Genomic DNA, 13100 nt, shown 5'->3' with positions numbered 1-13100 from the left:
CTGTTTGTACAGCCCAAACACACCAGTGTGTCATGGCAGAAAAGGGACAGAAAAGATTTTTCCCATATAACAACAAATACCAAGTTTATGTTAATTATCCATCTGCAATTGGAATTTCAAGGTAAAATATCACCTTCCTCACAAGGGTGGAATGACATGGAACTGGTGGAACTGTTCTATGGACATAATTACTCACAGTGATCGTAGAGGGTATTCAGAAAATTTATAGCAACTGGAAAATTTTATAGAACTACTTAGGCCCTTGCCATAATCCTACCATGTAATAAATAAAATAAACATGGCCCTGCTTTTCAAGTCGATATTGTACAAAAGAGACTTGCCCAGACTTCTTTTCAGAGCCACTAAACATCATAACTGGTAAATAAATGCAAAAGAACTTTCTCCACTCTGTTCTTGGAGAAACACAGCTTAGATTTGATTTGCTGCTATTCATGAGGGTCACACTGTGCTCCTTTTTCATGCATATTTAAGTGGCTGTTGGCTTTTTGCAAGACATTCTGTGAACCTGCAAGTTTCATGAGTTTTTCCTGTAAGTGGATTATATTACATTTCTCAATCAACTCAGTAAAGGCTGCAGTGCCAGGGAGCTTTTTGCCTCACACCTCAAGGTCCAAGAGCTCTCAGACTCAGCGAAGCAGCAGGAACGTTCACTCTCTGTGCATCTGTAACAATTAACTCTTGCAGAAAAGAGCTAACATTCACACACATTAATCGTTCATCATGTACAATGACTCTTCTGCTCTACAAAAGCACCAGGGCTTCTGCAGGCTGTTTTTTTTTGTTGTTGTTGTTGTTGTTGTTTGTTTGTTTCTTTTTTGTTCCCAAATCTTAGTAACCTGTGCAAGGTCAATTCCTCGAAAACTCAGGGAAAAGCGTTTTTGGGATTAAAAAAAAAAGAATAAATAATCCATGAACGGGGTTTTTTTGCTCTCCAGAAGAAAAAAGCAGAAAGCTTTGGGAGGCAGAGCCAAACAGGGCTGCATGGGCAGCAGTGTTGGAAGGGCACCTGCTGCCCAAGGAAGGGAGGAAGGAAGGAAGGAGGGTCCCACAGAGCAGGGGGTGATGCATCAATAGGCGATTCCTCCCTCGCAGCCGGTGGCATTTCAATATCTCGGATTTCCTGCCTCCCTGGTGGCTGGGGCCCTGCTGAGCTCATTGCCAAGTGCTGAAGGAATTCCATCCTGAGGAGTGGGAGGGAAATACCAAGGGTGGGAGAAGGAGGGTTTGGCTCACTGCTGAGGTGAAGAGGCAGCTTTCTGATCCCTGCAGCTCTGATTGGGTGGCACAGGCTCGCCAAGCAGGCTAAGGGCTCAAAAACATCATTTAAATCATATCCTAGGATTGAGGAGGGGCTGAAGGGGCAAACCCAGTGCTGAGAGCAAGTAGGAAGAGATGGTGAGGACATTTGCCAAAACGAGGTGTCAGAAGGAACAAGTCTTGCTTGTGCAGACGCCTTTATTTTAATAAGATTCAGAGCTGGGATGTGTCAGTGTTAATCATCTGTTGGATAAAGGCAGAGCCCTGGAAGAAACCCCTCAAGCTCTGAGCACTGAAAAAAGAGATGGATTCACTGAGCTGCTAGGGCATGTACTGGAGGAAATAAATTGTAGAACAAAAAAATAAGTCCCACTCCCAAACGAGTTCCCTGTTCTCAAGCAGAAGGAAAAATCTTGGGGGAGAATCTCAGAAAAAGAAGTGTTGAGATGTAGAGTAGCCAGGGGCTTTTGGAGACATTCCTAAAGGGTCTTGCAAAAATGAAAAAAGTTACAAGGAATCTCTGAACCACAACAGCTTTGATGCATGACTTGTAATGCAGCATCTTAGTGTATGTGATAATCTCTCTGTGAAATAATAGGCATTTTAACACTTCACAGCATCAAGGAATTTCCAGTCCTGGCCACGGGGTTCAGCTACACATGCACACTCCCATAAATCCAGCAGGATTCCTGGAGCAGCCTCTCCAAGTTTAAACCGAGTTCAAGCTTATTAGCACGTGTTTATCACCTTAGATTGCATCAGCAGCAGAACAATTTGCTCCTGGGATGCAGAGTTTGGCCAGACAAAACTGCAAAGGGTCACTGGGCTGTCCAATTACTCCAAAGTGACAACACTCAACTGCCTCAGCACAAAGCACACAGAAATTGTCCTCTCTTACCTTTTCCCCTGGCACCTGGTCCAGCAGCATTCCTGATTTACCACATTGTAAATGCAATTTCATTTGGAGGAGTTGTGCTTTTATGGCTCACTAAGAGGCTTAACTGAGTCTTGGCACAAGGGCCCTGGTTGCTTTGTCTCTTGCTGTACAAAGTGTAACAAATGCTGCAATGAGTCCACAGCTACTGAGCTGGGCAGACAAATCAAGCCTTGAACCCTCGTGCTGGATTTTCTGGGAATATCCAGGTCGGGGAGCAGTGCTGAGAGGTTTGTGGTGACCTGAATGCAAAAAGGACTCTCCAGAGATGGGAGAACTCCTATTTGTGGGCACCCACTGTCACTGATGGGGCTCTGAATACTCCTGTACACATCAGGGAACATTTACTCAGCTACAGCTCTTAGCTGAATCCTGCAATCTTCAGCTCAGTCACAAGTGGAAGAATGACGTCTTTGCCTCCAAGAGCAGAAAACATCTGGGTGAGACAGCACCACTCACTTGAGAACAGAGGTGGGTGTTGTGAAGAAATGGGGGATTTTGAACTTCCTCGAGTTGCATTGTGTGATGTCTCTGCTGTTTGACTGTTTAATGTTTATCACAGGTTTTAAAGTTAATTTGGGGAGCTCTGAACAGAAAAAAAACCCCCTGTATTTATTTATTGATACAAATTCGACCCCAGTAAAACCTGTGGTCTAAGTAATAGGTCACATTCTGGACAGATTTGATTGTGATGCTGACTTTGTTCCCTCCTTAGATAGGAACCTATGGTAGGTAAAGCTCTCTTTACCAACTGGGAAATTTTTTAAAAACTTGACTTTGGGAACTGTTAAATTTCTGTTATTAGAATAAACAAACCTTTCCCCTCTTCTCATTTTGTTTCTTCTTCCTAGAAATTTCTGGTAGTGATAACTTAATTTTGCAGTACATGAACACCCTCCATAATTAATTTTTTCACCGTACGTGTTCTCTCTTGGGAAGAGAGAGAATATTGAAATTACATGAGGTGTTTTAAAGTCTTTATTTGTCTAGTTTATGACTCCTTATTAAAGGCAAAGTCAGAACTACAGGCTGTGTTTGCCACTGGAACTGGTAAAGCTGGAGTTAGGTTATGGATCCCACTGTGGAGTTGTTCTTAATTTCAACGTGTTAGAGGTCCTGGCAAAGCTGCTGGCAGCTGGTAAGAGTCAATAATGATCACATTAAAGCAGCTGGGCTCCTCCATCCCAGGCTAAGTCATAAGTGGTTGGTCACTGAATCAACTTCTGAGATCTTCCCCTGGCACAAGTGGTGCTGCTCCACTGACACCAACTAAGCTGGGTTAATTTACACTGCTGGCAAATTTGGCCCCACATATTTAAACTGGAACAAGTTAAAATATGCCGATTTTTTTTTTTTTCCTCTGCTACAATGCATCAACTCCTACAACTCTAGGGAAAGGCTGTGAATTCCCCTTGGCTTACAGGAGGATTTCAGAGGAACGATTTACATCTCACTGGCGCAGGCCTGCCTTTTGTTTCCAGACAAATGTGCATTTAGCAATAGACACAAGGCATGAAAAACCATACATTAAAATACATGCCTTGCCTTTTGGTTTCATCATCTGACCTTATCAGAACAGAAATCCTACAGACAACTACTCTTAGCAAACAAGATTACTTACAACAGTAAGTAATGTGCTGCATAGAAAGCTCAGAAATACAGAGCAAATTAGCAGTGTTTGAATGCTTCATTTATTTTATACATCTTGGGCTGGTCTTACCATCAGGAATAGGGGTAGACAGTTTGCATCTCTCCTTTTTGTTTTGTATTAAAAACCACAATGAAACAGAAGGCAGAACAGGCTATTTATATCAGCTCCATCGGAAGTGGTGACAGGTATAATTACAGAGGAGAAATTACAGGCCTCATTTCAGTGGCATTTCTCCTGCTGTTCCAGAGAAGATAAAAGATTGAAAGTGTTCCTGACATATCTCTAAAGGAAAGATGCTTCAGTGCACTGTTCAGGTTATTTTCAGGTTGATTCAAGTACCTTCTCCAGAGCTCAGAAGGAAACAGGCTGTGTGGGGTTTGCCTGTTGGCTTTGTCACCTCCAGGACATCAATTCAAGCAAGACTGGAGCTTTTTTTAGTTAGGTTGCCCACTGCCAGGTAGGCAAACCCTGTGCTAAAGTCATTTGCTCTGCCAATCTACTTGCTCTGGCCACCATCACTTTTATTTTGCCCATCACGTACAAGATGTGGCTCAGTACCGAGCAGGAGCCTCTTGCCAAGCTGGTTTCTGCTAAAGCTTTAGAATTGGCAGTGGTTTTTGAGTTGTACCTGATCTTGGCCAGCTTCCCCAAGCTGGATGGTGCTGTCCAGGATAAGCAGCAGCCCTTGGGACCCACATGAAACCAGACAAAGACCCACCACCTTCATTCCAGTAGCAGCAGGGCAGCAGTGAGGGCAGAGCAGAGCTTCAGGGTGTGAGCAGAGAACTGGATGGCACCAGAGATGCTCTGCAGCAATTTCAGCATCCAGGAGTGCATCACTTCACAGCACTGAGACAAAAACCTTTGTCAAGTGGCACAGAATCCAGACGGTGTCTACTCAAAATTCAACAAAACCTTTACTCTTCCTCCCAGAAAACCATATACTAAGGAGAAGACATTTAAAAGGCTCTTAACAGCAAATCTAAAGAACAGGGAGCAAGAACAGAAAGCAACAATAGCTCAGCTGCTTCGCCTGGAAAGGGTTGTTTGAAATAATGTTGTCCTGTTACCTAGCAACATGGAGCTTATTGCTGGGCTAGTTACAACCTCATTCATATTTGTCATAATTTGGTAATCAGAATTGATCACAAATAAGACTGAATACAATCAACTGACTTATGTTTGCAGTTAGAATCAATCTAAATCAGAGAAGAACATTAAGAGCTCAGTCATCTGTTCCGGGTGATTTATTCCCATTCTGATACTTCCACTTGGATATTACCATATTGTCTATGATCTCTAATTAGGGCTCTGAGCTTATTCTCTAGCAAGAGACACCTCTAGACACAAAGAAAGGGCAGCATTATACCCAGCTTTTGCTAGGCTCTCTCAGTCAGCTCCGTTTCCTTCTCCATTTCAAGCATTTTGTTGCCAGCTCTCCTGAGCAATTCACATCATTTGAGTGAAACATTCAACATCCCCTTCCCACCTTGCATTTTTTAGCCATGAGCACTACAACTCCAGCTCTGTCACCAGTGCCAAGCACAGAGCTCACAGAAGTGACAGAGCTGAATCACCTCAGGACCTGCCCAAGCATCTCTGCTATGCAGCAGCTCCCCTTGTGTCCCCAGACTGCTTTGGTGGCACACGGGTGTGATGCTTCCACAGCAGCTCCACAGCTGAGCTCTTACACACACACAGGGCTCATCTGACAGCTGGCTGCCCATCACACAGCCTGGCAAACACAGCTGAGCAGGAAACCTCAAGGATCTGAGGCTGCTTAATCAACAGTTAGGATTAATGGGAAATAGTCTTCAAATACAGAAAAGGGAACTGCACAGAACTTGTCTCTTGATACCCACAGATGAAGCAAAATATTTGAGGCAGTGTGCAAGACAAGGTACTCAGACCACAGGGGAAGCACTTGAGGAGGCTGGGAAACAGGACAGGGATTGACTCAGAGATTGACTCAGCTGCCCAACTCTACATTTGCTCATTACTCCATTCTCAGCACACATCCTTGAGAGCCAGTTCATTGAGCTGGGATACACGTGAGGAGAGTGGCTGGGTATGGCACAGCCAGGCAGATCCCACAGACATCCCTGTGCCTGAGCTGCTGCAGCTCCTGCCTGTTCCAGGGACCAACAGCCCCTCTGCACCTCCCTGCTCCCCCATCTGGGTCTAAACAGGACATGGGTCTGGCCCTGTTATGCGTGGTCCTTTGGGGATCTTTTCATAACACAACATAAATTTGTTCATATAAAAAAACAAATTTCGGAGCTGCTTCTCTGCGGTATGAGAGTGATTTACAAACCAGTAAATTAATCTGTGTACCCCTTATGGTCTAAGCATCTTGCCTTGTTGTCCCAGCATGACTGCAGAAACACTTAATTTTGAGGATTTCTTATTCATGTGCCACATCCACAAATCTACAGATTTATGCCATTCTGTGCAGGATATCCTCTCCAGTCCTTGCCTGTGCAAGTGAAACCTTTGTCTAAACAGAGGCAGTGGGGGATCATGCCATTAAATACTGGCCTGTGCAGGTACACAAGGAGAAGCTGAAAATGTGTATGAACTATTAAGTAAAAGTGCTTTTTGCCAGGAGCAGGAAACCCAGGCAGGTTCAGGCCTGGCTTCAGAGCAGGGCAGTACCTGAGACACTGCTTGTCTGTCCTCACTGCTCCTTTGCCATGGGGAAGATGCTCTCTCAATAAGTACCATTTTTTGGACAACTTATTCTGCAATGGGGGCTGAAAATGGGGAGTAAAATCTGTACCCTTATCTCCCACACTCACATGGGGAATGGTAAGCATCCTGTTCCCATCTCTTGTGCTGACTTCAAATCCCACCCAGCACACTGTGGCCCCTTCCCTTCTTTCACTGCCCTGCTTGGACAAGCAAATTGTGTCTCCAGAGCCTGCGAGGCCTTCCCCCACACATCTCCCAACAGGAGTGACCCAGCTCCTCTCTTTCTCCTCTTTTGGACTGCAATGAACCTGGCAGGCCCAGCCAGAGCCTTTTCCATCTCTGCCTACCCAAATCAGTGCAAACAAGACATGCCAAAATAACTCACCTATGTAGCACTCACTCCCCTTTTTTGCCAACCTGGAATAAAATCTCCCAGGCTACACCCATCATACTCTGATTCATCAATGCTTCCAGCCTGGGGAAACTGGTGCTAACACAGCTAAAGGCAAAAATCCTAAACCTCCCCAGGATTAAACCATAATTGATGGTGAGGTTTTATTCTTGTGACTTCAGACATGACACAGGAGCTAAATTTATATGCCTCACTGAGGTGTTGAGAACAGAACAGACCACAGGCTGAAAACAATGCACATTTGTGGTAACAGCAGCACAAGCAGCACTCAGGCAGGTGTGACGTGGAGGGAGCCTGCTCAGAATATCTTTCCCCTCTTTTTGGATACTCTCACTCAGCCCTTTGAAAGGCAGCAGCCAAGAGAGAAGCGTGGATTTCTATAAATGACTGAACATTCCTCCTGCTGGGAAAAATATGATGCTGGGGAACAGGAGCAGAAGCCATCCTTCACTGTAGCACTTTCCAGGACCTGTTCCAAAGGATGCAAGGCTCCCTGGAGGCCACCAGCATCCTCCTTGAGGGAACATTGGCAACCTCCAACAGCTTAACTTGATTGGGAAGTAGGGAGACTTTTCCAGGGATTGTAGGGTGTCTTTGTGAAGCCACCCTTTCATGGCAGAACATTATGGGGAGCAGGAGAGGCTGTGCTGCTTTATCTTACAGAGGATGCTTTCCTCATATACATCTTTTCATAATAGTTTCTATTGAGCTTGCTTTTCTGGGGAGAAGCAGGACTGCAATCACAAATTTACTTTGGGTATTTTTTTCTGTTTTAAAAAATGTTCATCTATAGATCAGAAAGCATCTTGGTAGGATTAGTGGAAATTTCAGCAACTGTCCAGCTTTTCTATCTGAGCAAAGAGAAGCCTAAAGACTCAAATATTCTGTTGGAGTAGGCTGAGAGTTGGAGAGCTGATACTTGTTCTATTTGTGTCTGTGTAATCCTTAATGTCAGGCACAAGAGTTGCAAATGTCTGACTTCTAAGCCCATTTCCCCACATTGTGCTTATTACAGGCTTTAAATTTACCAAACCCTGGAGACTGATCTCTCTTGCCCTGTTCCAGTTTGGCTTTCTGTACATGCCAAATCTAAATCCCATCACCACCTTCACGATAGCTGAGCTTCTCCTTCAATGATCCATCTTAAATTTCATGCAGAACTTTAAATGCTGTCTCAGCATCTGTTCATAAAAGCAAAACTGCATTTTTGAGTCCTAAAATTGGGGTGGGGTGTCAAAAAGACACGGCTCTATTGAACTTTAGAGCTCAGAAGTCCAAAGATTAGGTGTTATTAATGTGTTTAAAGCAATCTCACTGTCTCTGGAATTCCAACTCAGGAGCTCTGAACATCTGGCACAGGCAGCACTTTTGCTACAAAGCAAGTTGGCAGGCAGGTTAGTGCATCTCTGGGGAAAATTTGTGAGAGTTTGGAGCTAAAAGGAGAAGGCTTATTAACCAATAAAAGCAATCCTATAGTATTCCCTTCATTCCAGGGAATTCCAGTTATTAAACAAAAAAAGGAGCTGTAAAGAACACTTAAGCTGCCCCTGGCTGATCCATCTTTAGGAAGTTTGAGAAGGTTTAGTAACCGAAGATCTGAATTAAAAAGCAAGTTTCTGGTCACTGCTTAGAAGGGGCCCAGGCTGTGGAGGCAGGTTAATAACCAGCAGGTCAATAACCTGCCTGGCAGTCCCTGCTCTGCTGGCAGCAGACTGACCACACCAGCCTTACACAGTGCTTGGGGGCTCAAAATCTCACTGGGTTAGGGGAATTTTTGCTTTTCAGCACAGAAAATTAGGAGGTAGTTCTCCTGTTAGGAGAGGTGGACACAGCTCTGTTCACAGCTCGTTCTCCCAGAAACCCTGCAAAGAAAGTATCTGGGGAGCTGCATAAAATTAAAGTGCTTTGATAAGCACTTAGTTGAATTTTTTTTGAAGGATAACAGCTGACTAATAACATTTGTTAAAGGCTGCTCTTGTGTCACTTCTGACAGGAGGATGGATGCACTACAGCTCTTTAGGCAACTTCAAAAAATTCCCCCCATCAGCTCACTTTGTGCTGCCTTGCTGTGCTAGTTAATTTTCTTTTGGTGGTGTTAATTATTGTACTGTCTGTTAAAAAGACATTTTCACTACCCTTCAGTCCCACGAAGTGACAGCAAATTGCTGCAGCAAGAACACTGAAGAGAAAACTGTTCCCCTTTCAAACAAAATTCATAGTGCTCTAAAAGAACAAGGAAAGAAGTCAATTTGTTACTCACTAGAGAACATATTTTGTTGTCCTGAATAAACACAGCATCAGTACTTAGAGTCTGTCTGGAACAGCAGGGAAAGGAAACTCACAGAATAACAGATATTTAAGCACTGCTTTTAAAAAGAGAGTGATGTGTCATGAAGCTGAACAAAAATTTTTTGTGGTTTATTTGGGTTTTTTTAAATAATCCTGGAGATTTTGGTTTGCAATTGAATTTGGAAGTTTTGTAAAATACCAGCTTGTAATCCTGCAGTCAGAGTCGACATTGTCACACTGTGATGGGTGAGGTTAAAACTGGCTCTTCTGTTTTATTTTAGTGCCCAGCCTGAGCAGTGCAGCAGCTCTGGAGCTGATTCACGAGGTGCTTGTTCATCACTGGGGCAGCAGCATCTGGAGGGGAATGGGGCAGATGGATCAGGGTGGTACCAGCCTCAAACATCTCATTTTAATCTGCTCCCACAAGCAGAGGCCTGAAATGACATGGGCTTTGTCTAACCAGGCTGAGACAGGCAGAGGGGGAAAATTTGCTTCGTGTGAGAGAAATAGTGACAAGCTGAGCTTGGATTGTCATAACCTGGATGGGGACAGAGGCAATAAATTACTCAAGGAAAGGTGCTAAAGTAGCAGATCCAAGCTCACCTGGCACAGTTATACTATTGAAAAATACGTAAAAATCAAAACAGAGTCACTTATGTTTGCAAAAAAATCTTTTCCGTGCTGTTTAATAAAGGTATTTTTGAGATGGAGTGGAAAAAAAAATACAGAGTTTACTTTTTACCATGTTGCTGACTAAGCCTTTACACATTTGAAAAGCACCATAAGCACTTAGCTCCTATTGAAATTCTTATCCAAGCTGATCCAAATAATGCTTGTGGCTTTGGTGGTTTATTTTTTTCAGCTTTTATTCAAAATCTTCAGGGTTTGTTTTTCATTTGTTTGTTTTAAAAGGTAAGCTTGTTTGAATATACTTGCAGTGGTCAAAACAGAAGTGTGGCATCTCAATGTAAAGCCTGTTTTCACAGTTGTGTTGTACAGGTACAGCAGAGAGATGTTCACAGGTGCACTGACTGCTGCAGGAGTAGAAGGGTAACAATGGGTGGGACATTAGAGCATATGGCAAAAGTCATTGTTGTGATGACATTGCACTCCTGACATGATCACCATGTTTAATCTCTGCATAAATCACAGCCAGCCAGGCAGCATAACCTCCCTTTTGCATTATATTACTCACAACACATGGGAAATATCACAAAGAATAAAATTATATAATTTTGCTCCTCCTCTGATTTATGCATAACTCAGACCTCAGCACTAAAGTCCCAGACAGCCTTGATTATAACAAATTGTCTTTGCATTTGATATCGAAATACTCTCCCTAGCCAATTTACTCAATAAAAAAAAAATCTACACCTTGACATAGTACATGCCAGAAAATTGCTTTATTTAATATTAATTCAGGAATAAGGAAAAGATTTTTGACTATCAAGGAAGGCACTTTTTTTGCTTTTATATACAGAAAACATAGTTATACAGCCAAATAATAAACCCAGTATATGCACTTTACATATGTGCTGCTGTAGAAATTGCTACTGCAACTGGAAAACCTAAACTAAAACAATGCATCTTCTGCCTCATGAAAAGAGCTGAAATCAGTGTATTCTTCCTGCTAAACCAAATACCAGGCACACCCAATCCCTTCCCTTCTGCACTTGGTGATGTTGTCACTTACACAGACAGCATTTCATTGCCTAAGCAGGAAACTTTATTCATAAAGGCACATTTTAATCCCATCAACATATATTAAATGCAGCTAATATAAGTGTCACTTCTGCAGTGTGGAGTAGAAAATTCTTTTATTCATAGAGGCAGATACCATTTTGTCTTGCATTTGAAACAGCTGATAGCAATAAACTCCCCTAAACAGAAATGGGCCAAGAGCAAGTGTGTCAGGTAGATGCCATTACTAGAAGCAAAACACCAAAATTCACTGAACTGCTCCCTGTGTTGCTGTCACTGTGTTCTGTGACAGCTACAGCAGATGGGAAAATCTGTAGTAGTGTCTCACACAAATTTAAAAAATAGGGACATTTAATAAATGGAACATACTTAAAAATCCATCAATAGCTCAGCCTTATTTCTGATAGTAGATTCAATTTATTCACTGATATCTTATTTTCTGCTCTCTGCATCCTGAATGCTTTTAGTAATATAAATGTTGGAAAGTGTATGCTGTTATTACAGCCTAAGGATGAGGGAGGTAGAACTGCTGGGGTACAGTAACACCTTTTAATAAACCAAGTGATATGGTGGGAAAAATAGGCTGGCTTTCAAACATGCCAGACCTGTAACCACGATGCTCCAGAAGCACTGCCTGCCCTTCCCACTCCACGTTTCTAATTGATTAAAATAATTGGGTCATACCTACAACCATTTTTCTCAACTCAATTTATTTTTATCTGCACCAGAACAAAGGAGTTGCTTGTTGAGCCAAAACCTTGTACATCTTCTAGGGCTATAATGACTGGTCTAAAGATAAATTCTTAGGCAATGACTGTCTGCAAGAAAAAAGCCATTCAACAGTACACATTTATTCTCAGTTGTTTTGGGGAAGTTCTCTTTTGACAGTAGAAGAGAAGGACAAAACTTGATATCTACAGCAGCAAGTGTGCAAGATGTGCGGTGAACAGCACATTTGTCATCAATCAAGCAATAGATTTAATGTTTAGATGCACCTACCAACCTTGCTTTGTATTAAATAAAAGGTCTTATCTCTTAGTGCTATTTCTTCTGACATCAATAAATGATGCTGCATTAATCTCTGCCCTCTATTCATATTTTCATGTTCCATTTAACATGTTTACTTTAATGGCCCTTTAATAGTCACAATCAAGGAAAAATGTTGCTGCTTTTCCTTAAAGGAAACCTGGAATTCAGAAACAGTTCTGCAGCAGGTGAATTCTTGTCTGATACTGTGACTGGAATAAAATCTCAGTCACTTTGCATGGCCTGGATCTTCTCAACAGCAATCCATAATAAATCCAGCTCCTCTTGAGATGTCCTGCTGGACTTAGCAGCAGGTTTAAGAACCAAAACTGGAGCATAAAAACTACCCAGCATTGTAAACAACACCAGCTGTTGGGGAGTCTCTGCACTCACCTTTGCATGAGGACTCAAACATGCTCAGGATCTCAAGGGATGGAGTGAGGGCACAAGAGTACTGCTAAAAATTAGTATTGGACAAGCTGCTTATTCCCATCAATGGCACATCCAAATCTGAAGCAAAACTCAATCCCAAATGGAAATCTTTCTAGGTGTGAAATTATCTGTTCCCTTTCACTCCAAAAAAGAATGCTATATTTATATGATGATGGCTGCACCTCAATGTAACTCCTACATGGAGGACTAATTTCATATTGGAACAGCTCTTTAGGGATGGGGGAAAGGGATGGTAAACCTCTGGACAGGAAGAGTTTTCTAAGTTTCACTCCATTTGCCTCAGTTCATCTGTGAAAGGAAGTTAATAGCAACACGCTTCCAAGAAGCATTGTGAAAATTGCATTAAAGATACTGTGGAAATCTGATAGCTCTGACCTGCAAGGGGCTTCCTAATGTCCCTGAAAAATAACACAAATCTCACTTTATTATTGCTTGCAAAATGAAAGGCTTGTATAGAGGAGTAAGACTTTCCACAAGCTGATCAGGCAGTGAAGGAAGTTTTCACTATTTATACAAACCTTAAGCTTTGATAGTTTTTGTGTTATTGACAGTACATGGACTGCGTTCCACTGCAGTAAGGGAGTGGGAATGAGCCTGTGTTAAGTATGAATTCCATTTCTGGAATTGGTTGGAGTCCTCCTTGCTGAGCTGGTAGGAGCTGGGGA

General features: G+C 42.6%; 1 long non-coding RNA gene across 1 annotated transcript in view; it reads left to right on the top strand.

The window, feature by feature from the left end:
- The first annotated feature begins 1089 nt into the window (after positions 1-1089).
- Positions 1090-13100, top strand: part of LOC146766188 (uncharacterized) — a 30470-nt gene continuing 18459 nt past the window's right edge. Inside the window, exon 1 of the long non-coding RNA XR_014958329.1 lies at positions 1090-2683. This is a non-coding gene — a long non-coding RNA (uncharacterized LOC146766188). The remainder of the gene's footprint in view (positions 2684-13100) is intronic.

This window comes from Lonchura striata, chromosome 13 (assembly GCF_050655825.1).
Source record: "Lonchura striata isolate lonStrDom1 chromosome 13, ASM5065582v1, whole genome shotgun sequence".
NCBI classification, from domain to species: domain Eukaryota; kingdom Metazoa; phylum Chordata; class Aves; order Passeriformes; family Estrildidae; genus Lonchura; species Lonchura striata.
This window is presented reverse-complemented; position numbering and strand designations above follow the sequence as displayed.